We start from the raw sequence: 23,758 nt of genomic DNA, 5'->3' as shown, positions 1-23,758 counted from the left end.
TCTATGATAAGAGCCTATGAAGGCTCTTGGCCTTCATAGGGTACTTGTACAAATTGTTCTGTTATATCCATGTTTGGCTGTATTTCACAAGTTACTTCTGAACTGATAGAGCTCTAAAATTTCTTAGAATAATGAGTTGGTTGGGATTTTTTTTTTTTTTTTTTTTTTTTTTAAGTTTTTCATGATCCTAGGTTTTGTCTTGTTAGTGGTTTTTGCTCTTTTTTTTTTTTTTTTGTTTTTCCTTGATTGGTTGATTTGTTTATTTTGTTGTTGTTTGCTGCTAGTGCTGTTATTACCACTACTTACTCTACTATTAAACTCAAAATGATGAAGGCTTATATATGTACTAATCATCATCTAAAAAGAAAAATAAGTTTAAATGAGACATTTCAGTGGATCTATTCAGGTGTTCAGAGATAGAGGTCTGTATCAGCTATTCTGGCTGATCTGTAATATTTGTTTCACTTAGTGTTATGGGGCCTTTCTGAGTTCTGTCCCAGCCTCCAGTGTAGAAATGCAATTCTCTGTGTTTGCTGTTTTCTCGCTGTGAAAAGTCTCAAGCTAGTGGTTTGGGCAGGTGGGCTAGGCAAAGCACAAGAAGGAGCAAGCACTTATAAAAGCAAGAAATAGGAACTGGATATCTGGACTCCAAAAATGCTACCATGCCGATTAAAATAAAAACACAAAACCTGAGCCTTTCATCTGATCTGAAGCACGAATACGAGTTCATTTTGAGTTTACAAAGTTGAGAACACTGGCATCCTTCAGACTTCTTTGGAAAAGCAGCCAATTCAAACTTCCTGAGAGTGAAGTTTGTGGGAAGTGGTTTAACGTATTAGAAAAGTGTTTTGAACTCCAAACAGAATAAGGTATTATGCTCAAAGATGATCCTTACACTTACAGAAGGAAACTACAAATTATGAAACATTTGGGGAATGGCTTGATGTGTGCAGCTCTTCAAAATATTCTCATCACTGGGAACGTCTCATTAAAAGAATCTATTTTCCCCTGGGCAAATAAAGAAATGGGAAAGAGCTTTCAGACGTCCATCCTTACAGACCCTTTGGAACAAACTGAACTTTAAAGATTGATTTGACCACACTAGATTTAAAAAGAAAAAAAAAAGGGGGGGGGGGGGGGAAGGGGGGAGCCACCCAAACCCATACAATTATCTCCTTGGAGCCATACACGAAATGGCATAAAGGCCTACTGTGTAATGCACTCTACAGGGACACGCGAGGTATACAGAGCCAAAGAGCAGGGCGGGCACAAGAAGTGATTTTTACCTCAGACAAGCATCAAGTTAGCAGTCAGGGTGTCACCAATCAGCCAAAACTGCACGTCAGAACTGGAGCTTTGGTTTCCGTCCGTGCTTCTGGTACACGGCGCCACAAACGCTGGTCGGGCTCCGAAAACATAACTGGTGGTGTACAGTCCTTGCCATCTCACTGACATTGACATCGCCGTGCCACTTGTGAAGATAGCTGTCAAGTCACCCCAAACAGCAATAAAAGACTGAAAAATTGAACTACTCCCCCCCCCCCCCCCTTTTTTATTTAATCTTGTACTATTTTTTAAACAGTGATTTTTTAAAGGCTTGTGTTGTATTCCCAGCAGTATAAGTTAGACAAGCAGTAGGTTGTAAACAGGTATTCTAACCATGGACATGCTGCCCTTGAGCTGTAGGGCACTGCTCAGCTGTAGGTGATGTGTTACTGTGTATTTCTCTATTGGGACAGACTGCCTGCCCTTACTAAATCATTAAATATTCCCCCAGGTTGAACTGAGTAAATGTATAGTTAAATCTCAGAAAACTTTGTTTCCTTCTGAAAAGAATTAAGTGGCTACTATTTTGAAATGTTTTAAAAATATGTCATGGGAACAGACTTCTTGGTGCCTATTCCAGAATTAAAAATTGCTAAAAGCACCAGACTCCATTTAGCATCATGTACACCTGCACATTGTACTCTTGTATCAAGCATAGATATTTTTGTAATGTGAAAAGATTCACTTTGGAATATAGGTGAACGTTTATCTATAGGAGTCATTATCAAAAGCTGATGTGTATTCCTAATGGTTATCTTCTTAAATGAGAGCTTTCAGTCTGCCTCGGATATAGGTATGCTATACTGGCAAGTCCATGAGACTGGAAGTCTGGCTGTCCAGGAAACAAAGCAGTGAAAGATGTAGAGAAAATGTCGTGTCAAGGGTACAGGGAAGAACAATTTCTGTTCATGAATTCTTGGAGATCCTTCTGCTCTCAGCTCTGTGTCACACCTTTTTCTTGTTGGGTCAGAAGCTAAATCTAGCTGCCTATTTGTGTGTTTGGCATTTAAAGATGCAAAAGACATTTTCTGAAATACTTTTCATATCATTCATCTGGCTTCTGTTACTGATGGTTAGAAACAAGCATCTCAAAAATGATAGGAATATTGATTTCATGGTCAGAACACCTCACAGGTACCAATGGACTAACTTTGTGCATTTTGGCTATATCAAAAGCGATACATGTGAAATTATCTAAGAAAACAATGTTTCTAGGCTTGTGAAGTTGTTTTGGTAGGTTAATTGCTGTTTTGTAAAGTTTTATTTTCAGTAATTGGGGGAGGTGTCTATTTTTGCAAGTTGCCCAGACCCCAAAGGATGTAAGATTATTATTTTTTTTTTTTTCAGTAAATACAAAAGCCAGTTGTGGGGAATGTAATACGCTTCCTGAGGATAAGGAAACAACAGGTAGCAGTGGAGAGAGATCTGTTTCTCAGTGTTTGTTCCGTGGATTAGGGTCCTCTTTTTCATTTAGTCATCGACGTTCTCTACTAGAGGGGGGGAATAGGATGTGATCAGCATGTTACACGCAACCATTTCTTGTTGTATCTTGTTCAGAATCAAATCTCTGCAAGAGTTTTGATTTCTGCTTTCACTAATCTGAGATGAAACCTCCAATTCTTGCTTATTTCTGGATCCAGGGCTGTTCAAAAGAGTGTTTTTAACATTTTTACCCTGCTACTTGGTTGCTTTCACTAGCTTTTTGGAAATGTAATACTGTTGCATGGACAGAAATCAGATAAGAGTGTTTTGTTCTCTGGTATTTAATGGATGAGAAGGGAAGATTTACCATTGTTTTTATAACTCCCTCTACAAAAGTTCTTGAAACAAGAAAGCCCTTTCCAGCACCTCCTCTACTGAAAGCAATGCGGGTATGTTCTGTTGCTTTTCAAGTAACAGAATTTATGAGGCTTTGAATGTGGCGAAGGCTTATTGGAAGGATATCAAAGGCTTCTGTGGCTTTGTTTTCCATCCACGGTGTAAAGGCCCTTCATGGACGTTGAGCAAGGGACTGTAGCACTCCCCATCCTCTATCAGAATATCAGCACTGTACCTCACTAACTTCTCAGGATTAATCATGAGCTGAAATTAGTTTAGCAACATTTGAAAATCTATATAGTGAGAGTCTCCTCAATGTGTGGTAGTTTGGCTTAGCTGTCTGTTGTTAGCTGGTTTAGTAACAGGGAAGAAATTCTGCTGAAATTAAGACTTGCAGACTAAGATGTTCCTTTGGGCTGGAGCCACAGGTGACTGCAGATGCTCAGCTGAAAGCTGACTGTTCTGATGGTTTCAAACATACCAGAGTAAAACCTAAATGGATTTTTTAACTTGTGATTCTAGTTTTAGACAATGCATATGGCAAGAGGTCTGGTACGTGTTTAAAAGGATGCGTCTTCTTCCTGTTCAGTAATACCGAAGGACACACCCTTTAAGACATTCTGCAAGATGCAGTAGATGCATCTTGTTTACTCTTTGTTACGAGTCCTTTCACATATCAGGGACATAGCTTAAGAGTTGTGCTGCATGAGACTCTAAACTAGATCCCCCCCCCTCCCCCCCCCCCCTTTTTTTTTTCTCCCCAGTATCTTGTGGTGGTGAGGGAAATAGATCCTGGGATTTGTATGTGCATGTGGTAACTATTAACCCAGTGCACTCAGTGCCTCAGGATCAGTGAACTGGTCTGTTCTAGCCTATGCCTATACCTCCTGGAAACATGTACGACTTCCCATGGAACTAATTCACCCTTTAGAAAATTGACTGTGAATTCAAAGACTGAGTAAGAATCCAGTAATTCAAAATCATAAGGATCTGAGCAGAAGCTGGTTGTGTGGGTGAGGCAGAAGGCTTTCTTTGATGTCTTTCCATCTTCCCTGCCTGGATGTGTCTGGCACCGAACGCGCTGTCTATGCCACGCTTCAATCTCTTTTTCCAGCCCTGGAAGTCACTGTTACTTGCCTGCTCACGCCCGCCTGGCCAGCGGCTGCTGCATAAGAGGAAACCCCTAAGGCTGCTGATAGTGCATCCTGCCTTCTCCTCTGCCAGCGAGGAGGACCGGGGAAGGAAGGCACTAAACTGACATCCTTCCTTGTGTGCTGTAGCTTTAGCCAGCTCTACAGCAATGACTAAGAGTTTTTTGTGCTTCTTATCAAATGCATTTGCAATTTCAGTTTGGGCACGCGGCTCCTACCACCAAAACTTGTCCTGTTCTATGCTGTGAATTGAAAGGTCAGGGTTGCAGCTCTAGCGAAAAACAGCACATGAGACAGGAAATAACAGGAAAAACAGATTTTTATTGTATTTATTGTAAAAAGTTAATGTAATCTTTCATTGTGAGAAGAGTAGTGAAATATTTGTAATACAATTTGATACATGTTCACAGAGTAGGACAGTATTTTTATAAGGGGATGAAGAAGGTGAGAGGAGAGAGAGAAATGTGTAATATTTATAAAAAGCATATACAGTGAGTAGGTTCAATTCTTTTTATCTATCTGCTTGCATGAAAACCAGTTCTGTGAATGTGTGCTCTAACGGGAGGTGAGAGAAGCACAGTCCATATGTCTCAATATTACAAAACAAATGCCTGTGATGAAATTGATTTTATACAACTCTTCTTAATGTTATTTGGTGGTGGGTTGCTAGAAAGAAAATTGGAAACAATTGTGGCATATGCCTAATTTATTATGTTATTGATTTCTGAGGGATTACAGACATTTGCTCTTTATTGGCATACTCCCTCAGAGAGCTCATTCTTTTCCCAGTCTAATTATTTTCCTATGCACTCCATCTCTTGTTCTCCACCTGTAATGGAGCATGCTTAGTCCATTGAGGAGGTTCTTGTCTTGACATGGAGAGACAAGGTTTTTCCCCTCGTGGAATATACTACTTGGAAGTAAATAATTTATATAAACAGTTCAGTTTCAATGATGTAATTATGGACCGAGGTTCCTGCCAGCCTGTCTATGAAGCTCCTAAGTAGAGTGGTGGTGGTATGAAATGGATCCTGAGCTGGAGGCCACAGCTTCCAAACACAATGCAGACCTCTGCTGGTTTTACAAACCATCAAACCTAAACCCTTCCCAACATTTTAAAGAACTAAAACATAAAAATTGAGCTCATGACCAGTTATTCTACAGCACTACAACGCGCTAACCTACAGGTCACCAGAGCAACGGTTGCTTGAATGGCCAGAGGCTTCAGAGCAAGACCTGAAGTCTCCAGCTGAGGGAAACGTTCGCTGTCAGTTTTCTGTTTTATGTGTAGATTAGAGTTTCACTGCAAACCTTCAATTCAATCTTTCTGCTATCTGTCCTGTGCTGGTTGTAATAGCAGTAGTGATTTTTTTTTTTTTTTATAATAATAATATATATTGGACAGTAGAAGACAGCTAAGCAGGTGCAGTACTACACAGTAACTGGTGGGCTTCTCATGAATTTGTTCTCCATGCTTGCAAAGAACATCATGAATATAATTCTGTTAACAATGGCAGAGCGGGGATGTCACTGACAATGTTTTGATGGGAAAACTTTGAACTAATTTATTCTTATTCTGGAAGCAAGAGAAAAGAGATTTGATTGATACAGAAAGAGTCCTGAATGCAGAAAGTAGATGTAGAATACACCTCCACTTGGAGGATACATTGGATATGTTATTTGGTGGTTTACATGTTTTTCTGAGTTTTCTTCTAGTCTAATACTCTTTCTCCTTGCATATAATGTTTATAGTCAAAATAATCCTTTCTAACACTGGCTTACACTGTTTGTTTGTACAGGCACCTAGTGTTGAGAAAGGTACACTCAGATGGATTTCTACATTTTTCCATAATTCCGTAACAGCGAGGTGTGCCACTTGACCTGCAAAAAGCCACAAAACCTCTCAAAGGGAAGCAACCTGCTTACCCCAGCCAGCACGTACTGGCTATGACATGCCCTACCCTGCTGTCTTTGCTAACGACAGTTGCTGTCTCAGCTTGGTCTTCCCTTATTGTTATGAGCTTTGTTATAGAGGGGGATATTTTAAGAAATAAGCCTTCCCAAATAACATCACTTCCCAGCATTCCTAGTGGGGCTGAGTGGGAAAGGACAACCAGGAGCCAACACAAATATCATTTGAAAGGATGGGACTCACAAAGGACTGAAATAAATATCGGTCCCTAACAACACTTAAAAACTACATTCTATGCAATCATATTTTTCCGGTACTTCATTTTAAGTACCATTTCTAAAGGTAAAACTTCTACCTTTAGTCTAAGTTTACTGAAATAAAAAGCCAAAGTTAGTTATGTGTATATTAAAAAAAAAAAAAAAAAAAAAAAGGAAATATTGTTAGTTTAGTTAAAATGATCATCTAGTTGCAATTGTCTGTTTTCATCCTCCAAATGAATAGTGTAAGGCTCGAGCTTTTTAATTTCTCCCACTTTACACAGTAGATGAGCAAAACTCATTGTAGAGGTAAGTCTAAGAAAGGAGTAAGACCTCAGACTGAAGTTAAGCATACAGGGCCATAGCACTCACCAGGAAACACACATGGATGTATAGCCAGTGAGGGGAGATACAAGTACAAGTTAAGACTATGGATCCTGGTCTTGGTTCATCCTGTTAAAGTGACATGGCATAAAATAACACCCCCAAATGAGTGACTGTTACTCACCAAGTTGTTCATCCTTTTTCCATGTTCTACCTGTCCTTTGGGAAGAGAAGTCTACTTAAGCTAAAGCCAAGAACTTGCTTGCATTTCAGTATCTAAAACATTTTTAGGTTCTGCTGACTAACTTGGCTTTGTTTAAAGAAACAAAGCAAACAAACATGGAGAAAGTTAGCTTTGTGCTTTGTACCGTTGCCCAGAGTTGAGTGTGCACGTAACCAATAGCCATAATTAAATGATAAAGGAAATGCTGCATGCAGTATTAGTTGGTGCATGGTAGTTTTCATGTAAAGTCTATGGTAAGGATGTCTGTAGCTTTTTCCTTTTTTTTTTTTTTTTTTTTTTGGAAGCTCAAAATGTTGGGTTAGGTTTTTCTTTTTGAAAGTAATTGTCTATTTCATTCTGCAGTTCCACTGCTTTTTATACTGAAAAGGTTTTAACCTTCTCAGCTGAACACAAAAGCATTTCATTAACAAATTCTCTTACAATAGCCAAAGTAAATGTAAATCACTTTATCCTGATTTTTTTTTTTTTTTTTCCTAGTGGTTGTAAGCCATAATACTCACATGCTTAATAAAATGAACTAGGGCATGTGAGTGAATGCAGTTTCCTAAAATACTGCTCAAGTATGAAATGTGCTTAATAGTCTTCTCTCACTAGGAAGAAGATGAGAGGATTAATAGTGTTTAAACTTGAAAATGACACTTGATTTCCATGTTGTACTAATTGAATGCTGAGGCTTCAATCATGGTGAAGCAAACAAATCTGAGAAATCATTTGAGCACGCATGGATGTGCAATTTCTTATGTCTGCAGGCTGCAGAATATAGTTATATATACAAAAGGATTTAGATGTATCAGTACATACATTCAGCTACTTATAAGAACGTACTTACCTTGTATATGTGCCTGAGCAGCCACAGCCTAGTACGTGGGTCCTGCTCTGGGTCTACTGGATGCCTCTGGTCTAAGTGACTTATACTCTTCAATAAGCACCTGCAAGCAAGTCATTATTTAAACTGTGAACAATGCTGGCAAGAAGGAGACCCTGCTCCCATCCTGGGGACCTGAAAACTGTATTCAATTCATAGTGACTTTTGGGGCAGTAGTTCTTCATTTACAGATTAAGGATTATACTTCCCCGTGACTGTGAAATGTTCAGATTCTCCAGGCGTTGCAGTTAGCCAGCTTTTCAAGCCCAAATCCTGCCCCTTTGGGTCTTCTGAAAGCTTAGACAGTGGTAGACAGATTGTAAAATTGATGCTAAACTGAGCATTGTGGTTGAGGCTTTAGCAGCCTTTCTAATCTGTTTTTGTTTACTGTTGTTTAAATCCTATGTAAAGTAGCTCCAGCTGCTGACGTGTACTTCTGCAGAAAGAATTAAGAATGGAGACCTACTTTCAGCTTGCCTTTTTCTACACAGAATTAAATCAGTAAAATTTTACACAAAGTAAAATAAAGAGTAGTGTTAGTGTAGTGATGGATACATAAACATATTGTTAACATACATACTATTTCATATTAAGAATTAACAACCTATATTTATGTAAAGGATTTCAGACAAAATGTTAGATCTATTTCTTTTGTACTCTGTCAACAGCAATTCAGAACAGAAAGAGCACCTGCCCCGCTAAGCTTAGCATGCCACAGGGGGCTGCAGGGAAGCCTGGGATGTAACCATCTCTGCTATTAAACTCAATGCCCAGGCTTCTTAAGGTGCATTTTGCCTTCTCACTTGAAAATTGTTTACCAGGCCTAAAGTTGTAAGGCAAACAGCATTTGTGATATTTATGTTTGATTAAACTGTTTTACTAAGAATTTAATACATGGTGATATTCAAAAACACTGTGCTTATGACAAAGAATAATTATTCCATTCTCACCTGTTTTTTTGTTTGTTTGTTTGTTTTACACCAAAACTGTATTTCTGATCCATATATTTTTGCATAAGCAAATTAGAAATGGTTATTTTAAAATCTGTAGCATCACTTTCTTCATAGGCACATATCCCAAAATATTGATGTTATTTATTAGATACAGTTATCTAGAGGAATGCATAGCATCATATTCAGGGTTGTGGCTAACAGGATAATCTTTACAGACTTATTCAAAGTATTGCCCTTCTCTTTGTAGGTCACTAAGGAAACAGGCAGGAATCCACACCTGACCTACATTATAGTGATGTCCATTTTTATGGAGGAGGACTCATTTGCACCATCTTTGAAGACATTAGTTCCTGCCAGTGGTTCAAAGCAACAGTGACCTGACCTGACATGTCTTCATTCCTGCAAGCTAAGTAATTTTTTTTTAATTGGTTAACTTAGTCCTATTTATTTTTTCCTAGCTTTGCAGATTACACTAACTGGAAACAGAACTGGATTAAACTTACCTACGTTATAAGTACAATGTTCTTATCAGATATGGCTACTTACATTCTAAGAACGACAGAAGCCACGTTAAACGTAAAATAGAATTTCCAGATGTTCTTTGAGTGTGTGATGAGTCTTCTAGGAAATTGGGTCAGTTGTAATTCTAGAAGCGTAATTAAATTTTACTTTCTTGGTTGTGTTTTTTGTTGTTGGGGTGGTGGTTGTTCATTTATTTATTTATTACATACCCCTGGAACAGAAAAGAGGAAGAGTATTCGGTTAAAAAAAATAACTACAGGCTCTCTCTAATACATCATAATTATTTTCATTTAGGTCAGCTATTAATAAGTTGTGGGTCATTTCCAATGTGATTCAAAAGAGAAGTTATTGTTAAGAAATGAGGTGGTAGGTGAAGGATCAGAAGTGGCATAATCTTATTTATTATACTCACTATCATAAAAAACACATGAAAAAGTTTCACTGGGAAGTATACTTGTATTCTTCTCTGGGAAACCTTTGTTCCATTTCCAGTTGTTGTCTAGACCTACATTTAGAAGTAAATCTGTGCCACATCATCTGGGTACATGTTTGTCATTCTAAATAATCATGCCACTCATCTTTAAGATCAATGAGCAACTGTATAATGCTGCTCCATGGGCAAGCCCTAGATAGATAATGCTCCCACGGCTAGTGACTTGCTAAATGTAGTTAAGTTTGAGAATTAGCTAGGTGATGCAGTACTCACTCTAAAGACAGGTAACTGAACAGAGGAACTTGCTTCTTTGATCTTTCTTGTCAGATGGTACAAGTCTTCCTTGCTACCCTTTAAAAATGAGAGGGTTTAGCCAGTATGTACCTTGTTCTTGCCTCTGCAGTTCAGTTACAAGAGAAAAGAAAACAAAACAAAAAAAACCTGACATGGCACTGAATTTAGTGTTGCAAATACATACTCATACTATCATGCTTCTCAGATAGCCCGTGAGTACAAGAAAATACATAAGTGAAGAGTAGCAACAAGGGCAAGACAGACATGATAACAAATCTGGGAGGAAAAAAAGCACACTGGAGAATGAGTGTTCACTGGAAATTTGAGGATCAAGTGTTGGCAACAGCCTGTATGCCTCAATTCATAATAAAGTTGTCAAATTCTATAAGGCTAAGGTTTAGCATTGCATCTAGACACCCTTCCTCCCCCTGGTCCTCTCTCTTCCCCTCCCCTCTCAAATCAACAGAAGTTGGAAATGTCAGCCATTTATTGCTTTTTGAATGATTATCAGATTCCTTTATACCATTTGTCGCTGTTCACATCCAGATAACTTCTGCAGAAGATGTAAACCTATCTTATTCTTCTGGTCAGAGATTTAAAACAAACAAACAAACCTGAAATAAATAGTATAAAAGTCAAATAGTGCATAGCTGATTTAAGGAGCAAGTCTGAGCAATTATTTCCTGAAAATAATGCTTCATTTTTGTAAAGAGGCTAGTCTAGCTTCCACTGCACAACAGTCACAGAGATTAGGTTTCCTGTGTGGCCCATTACTGAGGCTGGATTTGATAAGGTAGCTAGTAATAAGTCTCCTGTGTGTAGGAGAGGATTTATGTAGGATTTTCTCCATCAAAATCTTACCGTACTGGCACACCCTGAACTATAAGTTACAGTGCACTTGAGTCCTGACATTGTAATGCATAGAGCAGGACACTTCGCTGTAAATTGGATTCTCTAGGAATGGAAAAAATGGAGAAATCCAGCAATGTTTCATTATGGAAAGCACTCAAATGTGAGAAGTCTAGCCAAACGGGAAAGGGATTCTTTTCCAACTCCTGCTGTCGAGGCCAACTCAATATCATTACTTTGCCTTGCTCAGTAAAGGGTCATTTATTTTTGCCATTTTAATAAGACTACCTAGCTATCGACTTCATTTTACTATTTCAGGCGCTTTTCTGAATACAGAGTGGAACTAACAGTCCCTTTATCCTGCTACCCTTTTGACACAGTATTTGAACTGCTGTCAAGAGTTTAGGAGTACAATTTGCAGAGAAGGCATGGAAGAAAAAGAGAGCAGTACGTGCTGCCTACCTCCATGAAGCAGTTCCAGGGCTGCACCGTCTGACACCACACTCTCAGGTAACAAGATATCTCAGGAAAAAACAGTTGAGCAAGCCATTAGGACTTTTTTACTTAAACTAGTGAAGATCAATACTTTGTACCAAAAAAAAAAAAAAAAAAAACCCTCATGCTCTAGTACTACTATAATGCATTTTCAGTTTCTTGTTTTCTAATCAGCTTCACACTGCCCTGTTCTTTCACATATAAGGATGTGTTACTGTGCCTAATGGAACTCCACACAGTTCTTCATCCCTCATTCATGAACTAGGCCTCATTAGATTGACTAGTTCATATTTTATAGTTACATCTAAATTGACTTTTTTTGCAAACTGTTCACAGCTTGATAATTTACCAGACCAATAGGAGTCCAGTTTTGATTCATATTCACCCATCTCTATATAAATTCCTTTAGGATTCCGTGTTTACAAAAAAGAAAAAAAAAATCCTCTCTGAAAAGCTGCTGCAAGGAATTTGTTTGTGCATATAAACAAACCTGTTTGCTGAAAATCCATTACCTGAAAGTAATTTATTTTACTTGAATAAATAAAAGAATTAACAGCCTTCCATGCTGCTGATTACATGGTTATACCATCACGAAATTGAGACCAATCCTCAGTTCCTTACTATTTCACCTAGTCATATTTGTACAAATGGACTTTGGGGTTAGATGATCTTTAATGTTCCTTCCAATCCAAGCCATTCTTTGATTCTATTCTATGATTTACTAATGCTTTAGAAGCCTAGCTTTCTTACTTCTTGGTCCAATTCACATCTCCAAGTAGCATTTCTAGATGGTCAGAGGCATTATGTTCTTTGTTGTTGTTGTTTGTTTTTCTAAAGCATACATTATCTAAGTGTAAATAGGAACTGAAGCTCCTATTCATAAGTGGATCACTCTGTAGTACACTAGTACTCTATTGCTTATTAAACTCTTTAAACTTTGGAGGAAGGGAAGTGTTCTGGCCTTTTAAACCCAAGCTTTACCCCCTTCTTCTTTCCTTACGTATTCTGCTTTCTATTATTTTCTCTCCCGTTTTCCTGAAGTGTGATACAAGTATATAATTTCTGGTATTGACAGACTGATTTGAACTGTCTTCCATGTTTTACTCTTGGCATCGTATCTTAATACTTCAGTATATTGTGTAACTACTACTTTTGACATCTGCATTATTCATCTCTCTCGTTCCACTACCACTTGTTCTAATCCACCAGGAGCTTGTAGCACCCTTCAGAAGTGCCCTCTTTCAGCACAGGATGTTGGATGGTACTCACAGTTTTCTGGGAGACTCTCTGATCATTCAGTCCATTCTCTTCTGGTGGGTTTTGGCTTTTGGATCACAACTGCTCACTTCATTCCTCAGATGTTTAGTCCCTGAACATAACAATAACAATTCATTAAAACAAATACTCCGTTAGAGTACCGGTTGCCTACAGCCGTAGGTTAACGAGAGTCTTTTGAACAGGTGAGTCCTGCAAATAAATGAAGAACGTGTGTCTCAAAAGTTCTGGTCCAACTGAATAGTGAGCATGTTACTGGTACATTGTGAGATAATGTAATAGATATAGTATGATTTTTATTTTTTTTTTTGTAAAAAAAAAAAAAGGTTATAAATACGAAATACCATTTAGAAAAATGGTATTTCTTAATGGAACTTTGCTAAATAGCAAAGTTCATAAACATGAAATTAATCATCTTTAAGAAAATAGTACTAGCCAACCAAATTGCTGTGGGTTGGAACTTTAACATGTGCATATGCAGTTTGCTTTGGGAAATTGAATGCATAGCGCTCTCAGCCTGAACAAGATGTTCTACAAAAAGACGAGAAATGGAGGAAGAGAGAGCAGTAGCTTCTCATTTTGGCTCTTTGGCTTTTTTTTTTTTTTTTTTTTTTCAATAGAAAAAAGTACCTAGGTTACACAGATGATGCATATGAGCTACATTAATATGCAACATCTCAAATGATGCTTACCTAGATTGAATGCTTTCAGATTTAACAAGGAATTCTTATTCTTTTTCTGTCTACCAGAAGTGCGAGAGAAACAAAGTTGGAATCGTGAGAAACTTTGAACAGGTCATGCCTGTTGAGCTCTGAATGAAGCAGTGAGTGCACCAAGAGCTCATTTCCAGATTTAAGTGTCTACCTTTTCTTATGGGAGACAGAGATCTCACACAGCAGGTGGAGTACAAATTAATGAACATCATCTTAGTGGAAATCAATATGAATAGCATGCATATTTTTAGTAGAAGGCTATGCACTTTCTTTTAAGTGGAGCTCTGAACTGTTGGTTTAGTTACTTTTTTTCATTTGATAGGCTACTAATTATTTCTCACATTTCATAGTCATTCTGATTTTTGCACAAGTAGTAACAAAAAGAACAGCTGTTGTCCTTAAACTGTACTTCCTTAGATAATATTTATAAAACTGAAAAACAAACCTAATCTCAATGAATAAATGACACAAATAGTAATTCTGACACCTTAAGGTCAAACAGAACACAAAGGCCCAGAGACCTCTTTTCACCATTTGTTAATTATCATTCCTTATGCTTATCTCTTATGCTTTATTTTGCACAGCAGAGTTTGCGTACAGAAGGACAACACATCTAGTTGTGTGGGGAATGCTTTCTAGTCTTTTTTCAGCTGGACAAGATAACCATTCCTGAACAATTTTAAAGTACACTGAAAATCATTAACACTGCAGAGTGTGGATTCAATAGGTTCACTAGTAACGTACCAATAATCAGAACTCTCTTCTTACTGTGTAGGTATCTTAACTTCATACCAATTTAAAATTAAAAACAAGCAAACAAACAACACTTCCATCACTCAAGAAAAGCAACTTTTCTTCTCAAGAGAAAAAATTATCAGGTGAAGGAGACAAGATACCTAATTTTGCCAATAGTTAAATTATTGATCTTAGGAGATAGTGTATTTAACTCTGGATTCTTAACAGGGGATTAAGGGTTGTGCTTGTTTTCTTGCTGTTCTGTTCACTCTCCACGCTGATGAAGAAAAGAATCAAGATGAGCTCAGCCTTCTGTAAGGAAAGTCGTCACTAGGGTAAGTAATCCCACCACTGAAGCCACCGGTCTGATGTCCATTTTCATGAACACTGAAAAGAGAGGATAAGATCTATTTCCTCCTTCAGTCCTGTTAATCCAGACTGTGAGGACTTTAAAGTCTACAAAATAGCAGCTGAGACAGAATTTGGAAGGTTTAATTTCTTTGTGCCCCAAGAATTATAAATATTAACACATTTTTTGGATCTAGCCTTGGTTATGACATTCTGAGATTTTGTCTAATAAGGGATTTTTCATTCCTTGGGAGTGTCTTTACCCTGTTATTAAATGTGTTCAATTTCATAGGTAATTGCAATAGTAGGAATTTGGATCGAAAACTTGAATGAAAATACTTGTTAAAATATTGTTTGTTTAAAAGAAAAGTAAAATGCAAGACTTAGATGCCTAATGTGAGAGTGAAATGGAATTTAGGTGTTTGAATACAAAACTGAAATTTTTCAAAAACCTTAATAACTGTGCTTTATCCTGGAACCTGAAATACTGCAGTCCTTAGCTCTCCCCTTCAAAGTTCTTGTCTGAATTCTGGCCTTTGAATGTTCCCACATGCATCTCATTTTGCTAAGGACTGGATTTCCCAATTGAGGGGGAAAAAGAACAGATGGTAAATTGTGAATTATATAGCATGTAGATATTGAAGTTCAAGGCAGTAAAACCAGCAGAGATGTAAAAACAGTAACTAATCTTCTATGTGTTTAAGCAACCAAAAGTCAACACACACCTGTATTTTTACTAGCAAAGTGAAAATGATGACTAAAATTATTCTGTAATTGTGCACTGCCAAAAACATTGATATACTTTGCTACACACCTTTTTGATTATTCCACATATGATTTGGGATTCACAAATAAGTTTTCCCTGAATCTAAAACACTGAAAGTTTGGTTTGGTGCCTGTGGTCAGACCATAGATAATGTTGTGCAAGAATCAGGCTGAGGGAGGATATTCTGTTTCTGCTTTTGACACTGTGTCTTTGCAACAGTGAATGTTAGGTGTATACAGTCTGAGAAAAAACAAGTATTGCAAACACAGTGGTGAATTGTCATCCAGACCCAGCAGTACTGAAAGTTCTAGTTTTCAATTCCTACTCTCAACAGTAAACATATTACTTCAGCTACTGTTTAAGATGCTGACATAGTTTGGGATATAGGAATTAGAGACAGCTATTCTCCATTCCAGGCAGATGACAACCACTAAGCTAGTAAACTGTAACATACCTCCTGATGATCTCTCTTGGGTTTACTGATCAACGATTTTTTTTCCACCCTGCAGGCTGGTGCAGCTTCCACAGGAGTAAAAAGGGGCTGAATTCCTACTTTCCAGGACAGCTTGTAGTCTTCTGATTCCATCACTCTTCAGGTTTAGGAGAAAATTCTCTCACCTGCTGGACAGGCAGCCTAAGCAGAAGGCAGTTAGTTAAAGAACAGATTTTAATTCTTCCTTCAGAAATAAGTTTGAGAATAATTTACAAAAAGAATGTTCTAGATTGTGGATTCTAAGTGAAAAGAGATGCCTAGAGAATGCCAAAAGAGATGCCAAGAGAACAGAAGGATTAGATGCAAAGAAATAATGGAGACAACTTATTAACTGACTGTATTGAAAACTAAAGGTTTGGATTCCAAATCTTCCCTATACTCCCCATGGTGTATGGGTCTGAAGTTAGTCTTTGAAGAACAGTGTTATCACATCAAAATTTCTATCTAGAGCAACAGAGAAATTCTTAAGTTACCTCATAGGTTCTTTGAAGCCATGTAAAGTACCATCTTAGATCTTCTTGAAGAATTCTAATCCATTTCCCATGTTCACTTGCTCGTGTGCTATAAAATAAAGTTTAAGAATTAAATCTTAGGTACAAGGGGTCTTTTAGCCTCTCTCTCAAAAAAAAAAAAGTCTAGGAGAAACTAGAGTATTGAAATTTCTAGGGCAAACAGTACATTAAAATCAGACCAAACAAATTGCTATAATGAGACTGAAGCTCAGAAATCTTTACTACTGTATGAAATTAGCATTATTTTTCTCTAGCTTCACATTAAAACAGCTGTTTGTATTCTGAGCTTTTTGTTCACACAAACTATGCCCTTATTCTAGAAAAGGGAAGATGTTTTAAGCAACAACAGCATTTCCAACATAGCCATTTTAAAGAAGAATAAATGAGCTTCTTAGTTAAAATACAAGGTGAAGAGGGTACATCTTATGTGCTCTCTCTGTGCCAAAATTTTCAGTAACAATAGCATTAAGTAAGATGGTCTTGGCAAAAGTAGGAATAAAAAAAATTCTAGCACACAGCATTTCTTGTTTACTGTCAGTATCGGTCTAGAGAACAAAAAATGAGATGCCAGAGCTGCACCTACTTGTCTGCCAAGATACAATGTACAAGGCTATACATTGTAAGTTCTTCCATGGGCATGTATTGCTATTGTCTCTCTCTCAAAACAAACAAAGAAACAAAAAAACCCACACAATGAAAAGCAGAGAACATGTTTGAAATAAGGAACAAAAAAAAAGTACACAAATACCACTGTGCTTTCTGGCTCAAGTAATTGGTCAATAGTTAAGTTCTTCACCTCTAGGAGTAGTTAATAAGCAAGTTTGGCTACAATCCTAAATAGCAAGAATATACCCCTTTTCATTGCCTATTTTACAAAGAACAGATACAAGACGGGTCGGTTTCTCTAATCACAGATCAAAGTCTCTTTATAGCTAACGCTCTGGACTGAAAAACTCCCTCTCTCAGCTTCTTAATGGGGAACTTAAACACTTCTGAGTCTCTCCTACCATTTCTGCATGGTCTCACAGCTGCAAGATCACAGCCTCTCTTTCTCCATTATCAGTATTTTGGAAGAGAGATAAATCTACATGATAATACTTTATCATTAACCTGCAGAACTTATCAGATGTAAGAGCAAACCAGTATAGAGAACATCCCTACACCTTTGCCTAGTGATAGGTAAATGGTTATGAACAGCTGGTTTACAAATAGATCCATAATTAAAACACACTATTATAAACTATCTGCTACTACTTCAACTTCCAACCATATTGCCAGTCTGTTACTATATTCAGATAGGGCACTTACTGTACAGGTTTCACTTGGTAATCAACAGCCACCTGCAGCCTGTCAAATGAGATCAGACTTACCTGTAGGAATGGGGCCTCCTTGTTTCCAATGGTAAATTAATTCAAGCTGGCTGACTGGAAACACTGGATCCAGACGAAAAGCAGCAAGTGGCAGCAACCAAGGCTTGTCAGTCGCGGCTCTTGGAGTTAAGTACATTGCACTGCACTGAGGCTTGGAAAATAAAAACAGACAGCTTGCCTTAGATGTTAGTGCCTATTGAGCAGTGATAGATGGCAGTCCTGCTATCTTTGAATGGAAATTAGTGTTATCTCCTCCATTATGTTACACTTCACTAGCAGCTTATGCTAAGCTGCAGACTAACAGGATAGCACAGATGGGAAGATGAAAAGTTGGAACATACTTCCCAGCAAAAATGAGTCCAATTGCAGTGGGAGCAGGAACACTTTTACTCCTCCTGAGCATAACAATATCATGCTGCAGCTGAGACCTGTGCTTTGCTGCCCCCAGGGCTCTAGGTGGATGAGGAGCACTCCTGCTGTCCGCTGAAGTCTAACCTGGGAAGTGAAAAAGTTAACTCCATCCCAGCCATACCCCAAAAAGTGAGGGACAGACAAAGAGGAAGGATAGGAAAGAACAGCTTCCTGAAGTACTCCAGTTGCTTATGGGCTGGAAAGCCAGGCTCTAGGTTCTCCAGCATGTATTAAGACTCTGGCTCTAGTGTACCACAGTATTATACTGGAGAGCTAGCACTGTGCCTGGTGGGAGATATAGGCCAGAACAGGTTTCATGTAAGGAACAGATGAAAATACAATCTTTAAGTTTTTCTCTATATAGCTTACTTTAGGACTGAAAGCAGAGCTTGAAGTGCAAACCTGGAAGTAGAAGCAAGTGCTTTTAAGACCCAAAGATGAAGAAGTCATCCGCTGACAAGCCACCATATGTACCTTAGCAGGATGGGGATCAGAATCAATTTCTCTGGAGTTTCTTGAAAGGCACAGGGTCTTCAGTGGAGCCACAAAACATTGGACTGCAAATGGAAGAAAGATTTGGATCTCAGCAAGTTGGAAAGCATACCATTTTTTTTTTCTTCTCCCATAGATATGTCTGCAAGAACACAGCATTAATTCTAAATTAGAATAGCTCCCCCCCCCCCCCCAAGCTCCATGTCAGTTGTCCGAGTTCCAAACTCCTTGTTTCAGGGAAAATAAAAGTTGTTTCCATTTGCCTAAGTACATTTATCATAAAAAGTTTAGTTGCAATTTTTGTGGGTTTAAATAATAGGACTCAACATCCTTGCCAAGACAGAAAGGAATGGCTCATGGCTAGGTGGCATGAGCAGGCACACGCGAGCGTTCCCCTCGCAGTTCTACCAATACGCATCTGATTCTGCCATCTGTGTCTGCTGTTTTAACAGAGAGATTATCTTCAGTGACCAAAATGTACAACTGTTTGCGCAGCAACAATATACACAGATTATTTTTAGTTGAAACATGTGGCACTACTCATTGTGCAGCTGCTTTCATGCATTAATGCATTGTGATACAAAACCCTAACTGCAAGAACCCAAATTAATTGCAAGCAACGAGACATTTTGGACTGAAAACCCCTTTTGGCTACATTAGAATCGAGTTGTTGACTTTTCAAGCTAAAAGAGATATGAATCATGGAAAATATTTCATTCTTAACCCCTCAAAGTACCCAATATTCCTGAACTAATGCAAAATGCAGTTGTGTGTTGGCTTAGAAATTACAACTTCTCTGCCAAAGGTTAATTTAGACTATTCATCCAAGATTAGTTGCAAGTTTTTAAAACTGTAAATAAATTCTTGTTCCTAAACAGCACAGGTTTTCAAAGCAGGGAGTATAACCCACAGCCTATAAAAGGAAAAGATTTAAAGCAGAAATGGGACATTTGACTTCTGCATATTTGGAACATTTAATCACCCTCTTGGTTATATGGAATAAGTTAGACTGGCAGCTTTTTCTTCAGCTCCTTCTGAAAGTACATTTCTTTAATAGAGCTTTAATGCTTTGTAGGATGATTTAAAACCTAGTCCTGCATCTTTTACAGACAACTGTAGAACTCCTCTTTATTTCAGGGGGAAGAAGTCCAAACATTGTAAGTGCCTAAATCTATGGCCCATAACTTTTTCTCCCAATTGCACAGTAGTTGTATCTTTTCACATTCGCATTACAAGTTATTAAGCAAAATAATATAGGCACAAACCAATAATATTAGAATTAATAGGACAACCTTGATATCTCATTCTACTAGATGTGGAGGGCTATACAAAACTTATCTGTTTTTAGCTGTAAGCATAGGAAAAAAAAAAAAAAGGTATTGAATGACTTTCTCAGCTCTTATGCTGCTATAAAGAAACACAGCTGGGGAGGCAAAGAGTAATTTTTTATGAGACTTAGGTCTCAGACAGACAATCTTTGGCAGATTTGGCTGTGGCACTTCAAAATGTTGCTACTGTTGAGTCACCTCATACTGTCCTTTTGCTGAAGACAACTGCCCACATAAAATGACTGTGTTCCTGCATCTTCTTTACATAGTATAATTGTAGCACATGTGTATATTCACTGCTAGTATAGGTCAGTTAATTATTCATGCTGCCTATTGCAACATTAAAATATACACACATTGTTCTACTGTCTTTACTGTAAGATTAGTTTCCTGAGGAAAAAAAATGGACAAATCAGGTCATAAAACTCTCCAAACAGCCACACCCACGTTAACCAGAGAATCTAGTGTAACTTCATCTCATTTTCACATTTCATTTCTACCTCTGAAATTTCAACACATTTGTCTGTTGTTTCAAATGAGGGAACAAACATTTTAATCCTGCTTACATTGTGAGCAAAAGTTTTTTTTGTTTGTTTGTTTGTTTTTTTCTCCTCTGACAGGTCTGTAGTCAGAGACCTGTAGTCAGCAGTTTATTATTCACCTTGAGATGTAAATATAAAACTAAGGACAATACTTAAAATAATTCTTGATGTCATTAGAACAAAATCCTCAAAGTTGAGGATCTTGTTATTTTTGTGAGGCTGCAAAGTCCACATCAGCTTACCACAGCCAGTGGTTTTGCCAGACGAGCCAAATCTAGCAAAGCCTCAGCTTGTGCTATTTGCCTGGTAAAGGACTGAACTTAATTGTTCCTTTTTCCAATAGTTTGCATCCAACCTGCACTAAGATGATGGAGTTTTGTTTCGTGCAGTGTGCAGAAACCAAAGTCTGTGGGCCTAGGCTATTTAGTGAGGATCTATCCTGTTGCTGTCTGGACTGGATGCTCTTTGTCCTTTCTGATTGTCACTCTAACTATCACACCTATGATTAAGTCATCTAGGGTTCCTTAAGTACCAGCACACTTTTGTTGACTGCAGTGCTCAAATTAAGCAAATATTTACAACATTGCACCAAGTAGGGCACTGCATCCCTCAGAGATCATCTGGAGATGGATATAAAACACAGCAATCAGCAAATGCCTCTAGGTTTGATACTCTCTCATAGCTCTTCCATCTGATATAACCTGATTTGGTTTAACAGCAAATCTACACATTAACTGGGTAGGATAAGTTAGCACGTACATTCAGAAACACTTTTCAACTAAAGCAGAAGGTAAAGTAGCCTCACTGTCATGACATCGTCCTTGTTCTTTCTTATGCACAATGCTAAAGAAAGATATGGATAAATATCTACCTATTCCACTCAGCCACTTACTTCATGCAGCACCACCCACTGCAACAAGACAGTGCTCCTCTTTGGAGAAATCTGCATGGAAGAAGGTGTTGTTTAGCCACCCATGTGATGGAAGGATTACCTGTAACATGACTGACTTTTACTGGGATGCAGGCTCTATGTCTGCAGTATGATACACTGGGCACTAACGTGTAGGCAGTTGCTCTTTAGCTAGCAAAATTTTAGTGAATGCAGGACTTTTGGAGGAAATCCTGTTCCAAGCAGTTGCTAACATTCTCTATTCTAACTTTTTGTTATTTGAGGTCTCTACCTCTATACAAAGTTACATATAACTGAAGGACTGACTGCATTTTTTTTCTTCCCTTTGTTGAATTTTTCCAACTGCACAAATGTCTGGCTATTCAGACATGATAAAATGGATCAAGTGATGAAGATCGACAATTTTTATTGCTGCTTCATCCCTTCCCCATTCAAAATGAAAAGGGAACTCAAGTCAAGGCTGTCCCAACCTTCCAAGCTAAGTAGAGAACAATCTCCACATGAACGTCACGTACAATGTTACCTACCCACAGCTTTTCATTATCCAGTTTCTTTTGAGACTTTTTCACCTCTAGCACATGCTGTGATAGAAATACTGTAATTATAGAGTACACAAAGTAGGCCTACTTTCTCCTCCTGAATTCAGTGATTTCATAACATGAGAGACCACCTTCAGAGCTGTCAGCACTGATAATGGAAGAGAAACGCTAATACTCAGAATGAACTACTTGAGCTTTGATAGGATTAATATCAGCTGCTGGTCTGTCTGTTGCTCCTGCTCGTGTATCAGTACAAATTTGCACTAATATGCCAGCTAGCACTGACCCTGCATGGGATCCTCTGCTACTCTCACTGCAAGTCATTTATAGTCAGGCTTTACAGGAAGGTGTTTTTTTTTTTTTTTTTTTTTTCTTCCATATTTTAGCCATTTTCACTGTGTACAATGGTTTAGCTTGTAAGCTGAGACAGTGCAAGGCTACCAGGTAGAATAATCATAGGAATATGAGACTGAGAGAGATCCTAAGGTCAACTGCCAGTGTAGTTGACTGCAAGACCCACAAGATAAACTTTTCACTGGACTGGTAAAGAGTTCCCTGTAATTGCTGTTACTGACCTAGAAGTTTTGGCAAAACCCACCAGCCAAACAGGAGGGCAAGAGGAGGAGAGGAAGTGCTGCATTTCCAGCACTGACTCCTTGGATACCTTCTTATCCTAGGAAACTGACCCTTTTTCTAGTGCTGTTTGTATTACTATATTCAGTAAGCTGTTATTAATACTAGTGAAAAATGAGTTTTGAGCTGCCCTCAGGCATACTTACTCACATTGAATAGCACATACTGAAATTACGTCCTGATAGTTATTTGGCTAACTGTGTTTTGTCCCAAACACTTATACAGTCAGTGCAAGAGCTCTGGTAGTCTAATCTGTAATACTGCTTTTAAATGGGAAACTATAAAATCCCCTTTTCTCTCTTTATTCCACACATATGGTTGGAGTATTTTACTTGGATGGTATCCTTCTTACTTGCCTTGCCTTTAAGAAAAAAAAAAAAAGTTAAACATCTTCAAACCTTTCTGTACCTTAGATTCTTCAATATATTTACCAACAGTTAAGCAGCTGTCCTTGCAGTTACCTTGTGATCCCTCCATTAACCCAGGTCCACCTTCTGTTGTTTGTACAGAAACAATTACTGGTAGTGGTTTTGCACTAAAGATCCTGCTTTATCCAATGCTTATTTCCCTTGCCTCTTGGCCACATCATTTACGACTGCAATAGTTCCCCTCTCTTATTCCCCTCTAAACAAATGTAAGACCTCAAATTAGACATACTGTGATAATGTAAGCTATAATGGAGAAGCAACGATCACAAAGAGAACTTAGCAGTTGAATAATCTGATTTGTCAGCATTACTTTGGTACATACGGGATGTCCTAAAACACAGGGATTATTAAAATATAGAGACAACTACATCCACTGGCACAAAACTCATTAGCAAAATGAATTTCCAGGAGCAATTATTGTGTAAGTATTGCCCAAATGTGCATTAAACAATCAATCCACTGTTAAATCTGTGTTTTATGAGAGTCAGCTAAAGTGGTTCAGGACAGGCCTCATACATAGTATGCTTAGTCACATCTTTTGTATTAATTACTTTTGCCAACTTTTAACTTACTTGCATGATGTTGCATAGCAACAGATTATTCTGTTATTTGTTTTCTCTTCATTTTTAAATAGATAAAAGCAGTACAATCTCTAACATTTCTGACTAAAAAGCCTGTTATCTGATGATCTCACATATATTCAGATCAGAATAAAACACTTTTCCAGACTTGTGTTATCTACATATTTCTTTTTGCTAAATGCCTGTTCCTCTACAGATCTGCAATAATGCTTTGTGACTTAGTAAGCATTAGGTCACCA

At 38.0% G+C, this 23,758-nt stretch overlaps 2 long non-coding RNA genes across 17 annotated transcripts in view; one reads left to right on the top strand and one right to left on the bottom strand.

Moving 5' to 3' along the window:
* LOC311436197 overlaps window positions 1-18,681 on the top strand; it is a 43,610-nt gene extending 24,929 nt beyond the window's left edge. The window contains exons 2-7 of one of the 4 annotated variants that reach the window (XR_014692665.1): window positions 9,098-9,260; window positions 11,329-11,458; window positions 13,468-13,617; window positions 14,395-14,501; window positions 15,790-16,126; window positions 18,104-18,681. This is a non-coding gene — a long non-coding RNA (uncharacterized lncRNA). Of the gene's footprint in view, window positions 1-9,097; window positions 9,261-11,266; window positions 11,459-13,467; window positions 13,618-14,394; window positions 14,502-15,789; window positions 16,701-18,103 lie in introns of those variants that run through there. The other 3 variants (XR_014692666.1, XR_014692667.1, XR_014692668.1) reach the window with 3 other exon arrangements.
* The window catches only part of LOC311436196, a 263,693-nt gene continuing 245,935 nt past the window's right edge, over window positions 6,001-23,758 (bottom strand). For 6 of the 13 annotated variants that reach the window (XR_014692652.1, XR_014692654.1, XR_014692655.1 and 3 more), the window contains 9 exons: window positions 18,469-18,623; window positions 17,656-17,806; window positions 15,735-16,334; window positions 14,328-14,553; window positions 12,713-12,812; window positions 11,400-11,470; window positions 10,079-10,202; window positions 9,397-9,583; window positions 6,001-7,961 (listed from right to left, as the gene is read on the bottom strand). This is a non-coding gene — a long non-coding RNA (uncharacterized lncRNA). Of the gene's footprint in view, window positions 8,334-9,396; window positions 9,584-10,078; window positions 10,203-11,399; window positions 11,471-12,712; window positions 12,813-14,327; window positions 14,554-15,734; window positions 16,335-17,655; window positions 17,807-17,996; window positions 18,151-18,468; window positions 18,624-23,758 lie in introns of all 13 variants that reach the window. The other 7 variants (XR_014692653.1, XR_014692656.1, XR_014692658.1 and 4 more) reach the window with 7 other exon arrangements.

This window comes from Aythya ferina, assembly GCF_964211825.1.
Source record: "Aythya ferina genome assembly, chromosome: 4".
NCBI classification, from domain to species: Eukaryota; Metazoa; Chordata; class Aves; order Anseriformes; family Anatidae; genus Aythya; species Aythya ferina.
The sequence above is the reverse complement of the archived record's forward strand: the minus strand, read 5'-3'. Positions and strand labels throughout refer to the sequence as shown.